Raw genomic sequence first — 9,873 nt, 5'->3', positions numbered from 1 at the left:
TTCGCAAAAGGGCAATGGGAGCTGTAGAGAAGGCACTGTCTACTATTAGAACAAACAACCATATGGTGATTTTAATGTAAATGAAGGTTTATTTAATGCAGATATTGTTTTAAAAAAGTATAATATATTTTAATAATTTATGTACACTGCCCTGATTCCTATAAGGGATAGAATATTCTAGTTGGCTTGATTAGACTCAACCCTGGCTTCGTGATTCCATTCTTAAAATTGCTCAAAGAGAAAATATAATTTCATGCTTACGTTTTATGAATAATTGTAATATCATAATAATGGAGATTCTCTTTGATATTTTTGGAGACTTAGGTTAATAACTCGTGCAAACAGCTCCAATTCAAAATGTCTAAACTTATTTCAGTTTCTCTTTGGTGCAAAAGTGCAGGAAGTTGTAGAACTGCGTGAAAAAAGATCTACTTTAAAAGTACTTCTACAATTTGCTCGTGTGTTAAGGAAAATAAATTGCTACATAACTTCCATCTTTAAAGAATAAGTGGATTATTACCAATTGCAGATAAAATTTCTGATCATGGTTCAATTGTTATTTTGTTAACTATCAATATATTACTCTAACTAAAGTTATGCATACTAAATTAGGGAATGTTACTCTTAATTCTTCATTTTTTTTCCTTATGCGTAATTGTTTTTAATATGATAATATCATCAGGATGGTTCGAGATGGATAAATAATATATAAAAATAAATAAATTATTTTTTCATAAATTAAAATTAGTTTTTATTTTTAATTTATATAAAAATAAAGTTTAAATTATGAAGAAATTGATTACTATTTTTTTTATTGTTTTTATCCCTCTCTTTGATGAATATATTTATCCCATGGTGATGCAAATAAGTAAACTTTGTTTTCGTACAAAGGGTTTCATTTTCCTTCTTGGATTTTGTTCAGTTTGTTCATGAAACTGTCAGAGTTATCAAATGCTTAATGTCCCTCCACCTTTTTTATGTTTTTATGGCTTTACTTTGTTATCTAGATATGGGGCTTTATTTCATTGCTATCTCATTTGGTTAGTTTATTTTATAAGCATCATAATTGTGTTTGCTACATGCAATTCAGGTAAAGAGAGAAACAATTCTGAGCCTGAAGAAATTCTGAGCTTGTCATTGTTTGAATGTTTGATATTCTTTGGCTTCTATACTGGAAAGTAAGTGCTAAGCAAGTTTTATTTATCATAAATGTTGGTGACATATCATTCTAGCATATTTCTAACTTGATATAGGTAATTGATAAGATTTTTTATTATTTTAACAAAATATAGTTTTTTTTTGGATTATCTTAGCATTATTGAATTTTGGTTGGTCTAGTCCTTTAACTCTCACTTTACTCAAAATCAAATGAGCCAGGTGAGAACAAATCTGCATGATGCTCCAATCCACGTTCCATTAACGCAGAAAACTTTTAGTAAAATGTGTGAGTCTCCGAATTTCACTCCCTAATGTATACATTTTAATAAATTTTAACTAAATAATCATTCTTTTATAAGTGAACATGAACTCTATTTTTTCTAGATATGTAAATACTTTTATCAAGAGTGGTTAGTACCATTACGTGTATAATATTACATGTATAATATTTAATAAATGTAAATTGATTTTTATAACTACCTTTTTATATTTTTATATTTACTGATATAGTCAACTTTTTTTCATTTTATAATCTTTAAGAAGTTATCCTCATAATAATTACAACGATGAAAGATAATTATCATTGTGATTATAATAATTAATAAAATAGTATTTTTCTAACTACTTTCTTTATGTATATATTATTTCACAATTTTAATATAAGTTTTAATAACCATTTTTTATTTTGATAATTGTTATAATAACTACCTTTTAATTCTAATTTTATTATCATAAAAATGCAGATGTTTTTGTTTCAACTAGTTACATACAAAGAAGATATTATATTCAAAATTCTGCTTCTCTTACTATATGTCTTAACGTCCTCGTATTTTCTTTTCTAAATTGTGCCATATGATTTTTTATACTCTTCATGGATTTGACTAGTTTATGAATTTAGTTGTTGACAACACTATGGAAGTGAATGACAATGAGAAAACTAACCTATGGATGGTGATGAAATAGTGTGGTCATTGTTGAGACGCTTGAACCCATCAAGAGAACCTTATATATGTTTCTTGTAAACATTTATAAGTATATTTTTTGATTTTAACAGTTGTGTATTTGAACAATGTAGCTGTTGAGAATAGCTTGTAATGTTAAGAGAGTAATTTTGGCCACTAATTCGGAGTTTGTTTTTGGATAAGTTGTGGCTATGAGTGAGCTCTATTGAATAAGTTATATAACAACTATATCAACTTTTTTTTGGATGCTTCTATCAGTTACTTTTTTATGTAAAATTAGTTATATATATATATATATTAAAAAATGTTTATGTAAATTAATTATATATATATCATCTGTCAAATTTATATTTTTTTGGAAAAAGAAATTTAAAATTGAAAACAAAATAGTGACCACTTAATATGACTATAACTAATTATATTAACAGATAGATTAGAGAATTTGACATTAGTGTCCTCCATTATGGTCACTTTACACACACCTCATGTATTACCCCATACAAGAACAACACAACTCAAAATTTCTAAACTTACTTAACTGTGCAAAAAGTTGGTAGTAGGTCACCACTTATTCTTACACAAGTCACCACTTAATGTGACTCCGACTAACTACTACTAGGGTGACTTTACACACACCTCATACAGTGCATCACCCCACCCAAGAATAACACAACTCAAAAATTCTAAAATTACTTAATTGTGAAGAAAGTTGGTAGTAGGTCACCACTTATTCCTACATAGGTTACAACTTAGTCTAACTTACTACATTGACATTGAGATTAGATAATTGTACCTTGGTGTCCTCCACTGAAGTCACTTTGCACACACCTCATGCACTACCCCACATAAGAACAACATAGTGATATTATAGAACTTGACCTTCGTGTCCTCCATTGGGGTTACTTTACACATACCTCATGCACTGCACGACACTACACAAGAGCAACACAACTCAAATTCCAAAATTACATAATTGTGCAGAAAGTGTGTAACAGATCAACCACTTATTCCTACAAAGGTCAACACTTATTGTGACTAACTACATTGATCTTGATATTAGAAAACTTGACCTTGGTTACCTCCCTTAAAGTCACTTTACAAACACGTCATGCACCACCCAAGAACAAAACAAAGCTTAATTTCTAAAATTACTTCACGGTGCAGAAACTGTTGAAGATGGTTGCTGCCCCTTCAAGATTGTGTTTGATGAAGACTTATATGTAGTGTTTGATGAAGACTTTTATGTACATTTCATGTGTATTTTTGCTTTGCTTTAAGTATGTCTTAGTTAGTGCTTAGAGGTTGTCTAAGAGTGGGCTTTTTGCTGAGTAACTCACCTCATAACCACTGGCCATGTGATAAGAACAAGCATAAGTTTTCTTAAACTGTTTTTCACATGTTTTACACAAAAACACGTTTACTGCATAAAAATAAATCTGTTCTTTTCTAAATAAACAGATTCATTTTTTTTACTGATGCCTTGGCTAAGTCTTGTAAAAATTAGATTTTGTGCATCAGGTATTTTGACTATGTCTTCTTCTTTTCAAAACGATTGAGTTTCAAATAGTTAAACTTTCTCTGTTTTCGTTTTGAAAAATAAATCTGTTCATCTGTAAATGAATAGATTCTTTTTGCCTCTGGTGCCATGTCAAGCTTAAACGTTTTTCAGTTTTATCTCAGCACCAGAAGGGCTGACTAAGTCTCCTCACTTAACAAATTCTCTAACTGCTTTTGAAAATAAATCAGTTCATTTTATTTTCAATCTGTTCATCTTATAACAACTTTAACTGTTTTTCAAATTTCTGTTATAAGCTGGCTTTCTATAAAATGCAAACTTGTTTCTGAGTTTAATAACTAATTCAAAACAATTCATACATTTGCAAAAACAAGTTTTGACAGCAGAGAGTTAAGTGTTTACAAAGGATTAGCATTTGTTCTTCAAAGATTTCGAAAATCACAAAGTGCTTGTTCTTGGTTTGGTTCAAAAGCTTGGTGTGAGGTGCAGCTACTGTTCTAGCAATCTTGCCTACTGGTTTAAGGCAGATCTGTGTATCCTCAATCAGGTGTAGTCGTTTCACATCTCTTTCTTGTAATAGTTTGGTTGAACACTCTTCTTGATATGTGTTCTTGAAGAGTGGGTGTGTGTGTATGCTGAAATAGGTTTTTTCAGCAAGAGTACCTAAGTTCTTGTAGGTTTCAAGAACAGTGGGAATTGTACTTGGTTGTACTGTGTGTTAGTGATTTCCACCTGTTGTTGGTGAAGACTGGATGTAGCTTAGTTGAGTGAACCAGTATAATTGCTTGTGTTCATTCTCTCTCACTCTCTGCAATTTCGTTTCTGCATAATTGATAAAACAGCAAAGAAATAAATCTGTTCAATTGAAAATAAATCTGTTCTTTCTGGGCACTGTGCATACTGTTCTTGATTTCTGAAAAAGTTGTTTGAATATGATAAGAACATATATAATCTGCTAAAAAGCCATTGAAACAGATTGACTGTGATAGGTTGCTCAAGAAACTGTCAAAGCTATTAATTGAACCTTAAACAATTGCATAAAGTTGAAGCTTGTTGTTCTGTGATTCATTGTTCTTAATTTCTGGAAAATTGCTTGACATCAAGAAGAACACTCATAGTCTGTTAAAAGCCACTGGAACAGCTTGTTTGCAAAGGTTACTCAATTAATTAGCATGCTATCAGTTGAACCTTAATCACGTGCTTGAAATTAAAGCTTGCTGTTTTGTGTTTCACTATTTTTCAAATTTGATATCTGTGTGTGTGCATCTGGAAATTCTTACTGCATAATCTTGTGATTAACCTTGCTGAATTAAAAGGTTTTCAAACAAAAACAGTGCTGAAATAAATCTGTTCATTTTCACATAAATCGATTTATTTTCTGAAAAACTGGGTTAAACATTGTTTCTGCGAGAAAGTTTTAAAAGGTCAATTCACCCCCCCTCTTGAACTTTGGCACTATTAAACCCAACAATTGGTATCAAGAGCTAGGACTTGTATTTTAATCAAGTTTGTTTGTAATAATGTCTGAGTTTAATGTGCTTTTTGCTGAGGGTTCTGCTGTTAATAGACCACCTATGTTCAATGGAATGAATTATGCATTTTGGAAAGTTAGAATGAGAATTTTCATGGAATCCATTGATGCATTAATTTGGGAAGCTGTGGTCAATGGACCTTATGTGCCAATGCAGGTTGTCAAGGATGAACAAGTGGTAAAGCCAAGATCAGAATGGAATGAGACCGAAAGGAGGAAGGCTCAACATGATCTTGTGGCCAAGAACATCATAACCTCTGCATTGACAATGGATGAGTTCTTCAGAATATCCCAATGTAAGTCAGCTAAGGAGATGTGGGAAGTCTTAGAAGTGACTCATGAGGGTACTGAAGATGTGAAAAGGTCAAGGAAACATGCGCTCATCCAAGAATATGAGCTGTTCAGAATGCAACCCGAGGAGAGCATTGCTGATGTGCAAAAAAGATTCACCTATATTGTGAATCACCTCACTGGCTTGGGAAAAGAATTTGACAGAGAGGAGCTCAACATAAAGATATTGAAGTGCCTCGACAGAAGCTGGCAACCAAAGGTGACAGCTATCTCTGAAAGCCGTGATCTGTCAAAGTTGGGAACTGCTGCACTGTTTGGAAAGCTGATGGAGCATGAGCTAGAGCTTAAAAGACTCAAAGAGCAGGAAACAACAGAAAGAAAACCCAAAGGTCTTGCACTGAAAGCAACTGAATTGGATGAGATCAAGGAGGAAAAAGAAGATGCTGAAGATGATGACACAATCAGCCTTCTTACAAAAAGATTCAGCAAATTCCTGAGGAAGAAAAGCAAAAATAAGAACCAGCAGAAAATAAGGTATCCTAAACCCAATGATTCAAACTCCTCTAAATATACTTGCTTTGGATGTGGCAAAACAGGGCATATCAAAACGGACTGTCCAGACAATCAAACAAGGGACAAATCTGCCAGCAAGAAATTTGAAAGGAACAAAGGAAGAAGAGCCTACATCTCATGGGAGGAAAATGAAGTATCCTCAACTAGCAGTTCTTCAACAGAAGATGAGGAGAACAATTTTTGTTTCATGATGAAGGATGAGGAGTCAAGCTCTGAATCAGTAAGTAATTTTTCTGCTGATTCTGATAACTATGATGATTTGCTTGCTGCCTTCAAGGAAACACATGATGAAGCCAATAGGCTAGCTGTAATATGCAATAAGCTGCAAAAGGTAAATAATGTGCTTGCACCTAAAGTAAAAACACTTGAGGAAGAATTGCATAAGGCCAAAACAGATTTGGTAAGCCTTGAACTGACTTGCTTGCATGGCCTCTATTAAAAACTGTGAAAACTGCAAAAGATTGGAAAAACAAGTGGAATATTTGCTGAAAACCCTTTCCAATTTCACCAAGGGAAGAGAAAACCTTGAGTCTCTCCTTGGATCACAGAATGCTGTTTTCAATAAGAATGGACTTGGTTATACCCCTGGAAATACAACCAATGTCAAAAAGCTTTCAAGTTTTTTTGTTCCAGCAAAATCAGTTTTTTCAGCTTTTAAAAGTGGCAAAAAGGCATCTCATGTAACCTGTTTTTACTGCATGAAATCTGGTCATACATCTAGGTCTTGCATTGCTAGAAAGCATCTTGTTCCTAAGAACTTAGCAAAATGGCTACCAAAGAGAAGGTTTTAATCTGTGCTGGACCCTATACTGAAAAGGGTACCATTTGTATATTTTTTATTCTGTTTTGCAGATTGGGAGCAAGAAAAACCAGTGGTACTTGGACAGTGGCTGTTCCAAGCATATGACTGGAGATCTTACAAAGTTCACCAGCTTAAAGCTCAAAGCAGAAGGACATGTAACCTATGGTGATAATAACCGAGGGAGGATTTTGGGCAGAGGAACTGTTGGAACAGGGAACTCAACAACCATTGAGAATGTGCTGTATGTAGAAGGACTTAAGCATAGTCTTCTCAGCATAAGTCAGCTTTGTGACAAAGGATACAAAGTGAATTTTGAGTCAAAAGGCTGCACAATATCAAGTAATTCATCTAGTAAGGTACTGTTTACTGGTAAGAAAGTGAATAACATATATCTGCTGAATATCATGGAAACTAACTCTTCAAATGAGTGTTTGCTGTCCAGAAGTGATGAGTCTTGGTTGTGGCACATGAGGTTGGCTCACATACACACAAATCACTTGAATAAATTGAAATCTAAAGATTTAGTTTCTGGTTTACCTAACATTAAATTTCAGGACAACAGGCTTTGTGATGCTTGTGTGAAAGGTAAACAAATCAAATCCTCTTTCAAGTTAAAGGATATTGTCTCTACAAAAAATCCATTGGATGTGTTGCATATGGACTTATTTGGTCCATCTAGAGTTGCTAGCTTGGCTGGAAATTTGTATGCTTTAGTTGTTGTGGATGATTACTCTAGATTTACATGGACTCTATTTCTTGCACATAAACATGATGCTTATTCTGCCTTTAAGAGATTAGCAAAAATTCTGCAAAATGAAAATGGTTGCTGCATAAAATCTATTCGAAGTGATCATGGGGGAGAGTTTCAAAATGCTAAGTTTGAGAGGTTCTGTGAGAAGCATGGGATAACTCATACCTTTTCAGCCCCTAGGACACCTCAACAAAATGGTGTAGTTGAAAGGAAAAATAGATCACTAGAGGAACTAGCTAGAACTATGTTAAATGAATCTAAGCTACCTAAGTATTTTTGGGCTGATGCTGTTTATACTGCAGGTTATGTCTTAAATAGGACCTTAATAAGACCAATTCTTAAGAAAACCCCATATGAATTGTATAAGGGCAGAAAACCTAGTGTGAGTCACCTTAGAGTATTTGGGTGTAAATGCTTTGTATTGAATAATGGCAAAGAAAATCTTGGTAAGTTTGATGCTAAATCTGATGAAGCTGTGCACATTGGTTATGCTTTGAATGGTCATGCATATAGAGTCTTCAATAAAAGGCTGCTTATAGTAGAAGAATCAATGCATGTTGTTTTTGATGAAACTGATCATAGCCTATCTAAAACTGCTGATGACCCTGACAGTAATGAATTTAAATCTGTTTTAAATCAAAATGAATCGATTCATTTTGATACTGCTGATACACATGCTATACAAGAATCTACTGCAGCTGTAGGTTTGCCAAAAGAGTGGAAAACCCCAAGAGATTTAACACTTGATAATGTCATTGGAAACATTGAGAAAGGAGTGTCAACTAGAAAATCCTTGAACAATTTCTGTGAAACAATGGCCTTTGTATCTCAAGTTGAACCCAAGAATTTGAATGAAGCTCTCAAGGACAGCAACTGGATTTTAGCTATGCAAGAGGAACTAAATCAGTTTGCTCTTAATGAGGTCTGGACTCTTGTTCCTAGAATACCTGAGATGAATGTAATTGGAACAAAATGGGTATTTAGAAACAAGATGGATGAGCATGGAGTGATCACCAGAAACAAGGCTAGGCTTGTAGCTAAAGGGTACAATCAAGAAGAAGGAATAGACTATGATGAGACATATGCACCAGTGGCTCGGTTAGAAGCTGTTAGACTGTTGCTTGCCTTTTCATGCATCAAAGGGTTCAAGCTATTTCAAATGGACGTGAAGAGTGCCTTTCTAAATGGCTATATAAATGAAGAGGTATTTGTCTCACAACCACCAGGTTTTGAAGACCATCAACATCCAGAATATGTGTTCAAACTCCAAAAGGCTCTCTATGGACTCAAGCAAGCTCCTAGGCAATGGTATGAGAGGCTAAGTGATTTTCTCACCTCACAAGGCTATGACAGAGGCACATCAGATAAGACCTTGTTCATTAAGAAGAAAGGAGATGACTCAATTCTAGTCCAAGTATATGTGGATGACATCATTTTTGGATCAAACAATGGAGAATTGTGTGAAGCTTTCGTGAAAGTCATGAAGAGTGAGTTTGAAATGTCAATGATGGGTGAGTTGAACTATTTTCTAGGCTTGCAGGTCAAACAACTCAAGGATGACATTTTCTTAAGTCAAGCTAAGTATTGCAAGGATCTGCTGAAGAAATTTGAAATGGACAACTGTAAACCAATCAGCACACCCTTCTCAACAAGCTGTCATTTGGATTATGATGAAGCTGGAATTTCTGTTGATGAAACCAAACACAGAGGACTCATAGGATCACTACTGTATCTCACTGCCAGCAGGCCAGATATAATGTTTGCAGTGTGCATGTGTGCAAGGTTTCAATCTGCTCCTAAAGAATCACACTACAATGCTGTCAAAAGGATTTTGAAGTATTTGCAAGGAACTAAAGAAGTTGGCTTGTGGTATCCAGGTAATATTTCATTAAGCTTAACTGGTTATTCTGATTCAGATTTTGCAGGTTGCAAAATTGACAGGAAGAGCACAAGTGGAACCTGTCATTTGCTTGGATCAAGCTTGATCTCATGGCAATGCAAAAAGCAGGCTTGTGTAGCTCTTTCCACTGCTGAAGCAGAATACATTGCAGCAGGGAGTTGTTGTGCTCAAACTATATGGCTAAGACAACAATTGAATGATTTTGGTATCTTACTTAACCATATACCTCTGCTGTGTGATAATACAAGTGCAATCAACTTAACCAAAAATCCTGTCATGCATTCAAGAACCAAACACATTGAAATTAGGCATCACTTTCTAAGGGAACACATATCTAATGGAACATGTGATATTAAGTTCATTGGTACTGATTTACAACTTGCTGATTT

The 9,873-nt window shown here is 34.1% G+C and overlaps 1 pseudogene; it reads left to right on the top strand.

Moving 5' to 3' along the window:
- Positions 1 to 2,010: 2,010 nt before the first annotated feature.
- Positions 2,011 to 2,302, top strand: LOC137834108 (putative small nuclear ribonucleoprotein G pseudogene; annotated as a pseudogene).
- The last annotated feature ends 7,571 nt before the right edge of the window (positions 2,303 to 9,873 follow it).

The sequence above is a fragment of the Phaseolus vulgaris genome, chromosome 5 (genome assembly GCF_051622355.1).
Source record: "Phaseolus vulgaris cultivar YP4 chromosome 5, ASM5162235v1, whole genome shotgun sequence".
Taxonomy (NCBI): Eukaryota; Viridiplantae; Streptophyta; class Magnoliopsida; order Fabales; family Fabaceae; genus Phaseolus; species Phaseolus vulgaris.
Note: the sequence above shows the minus strand (reverse complement) of the source record. Positions and strands in the feature narration are given on the sequence as shown.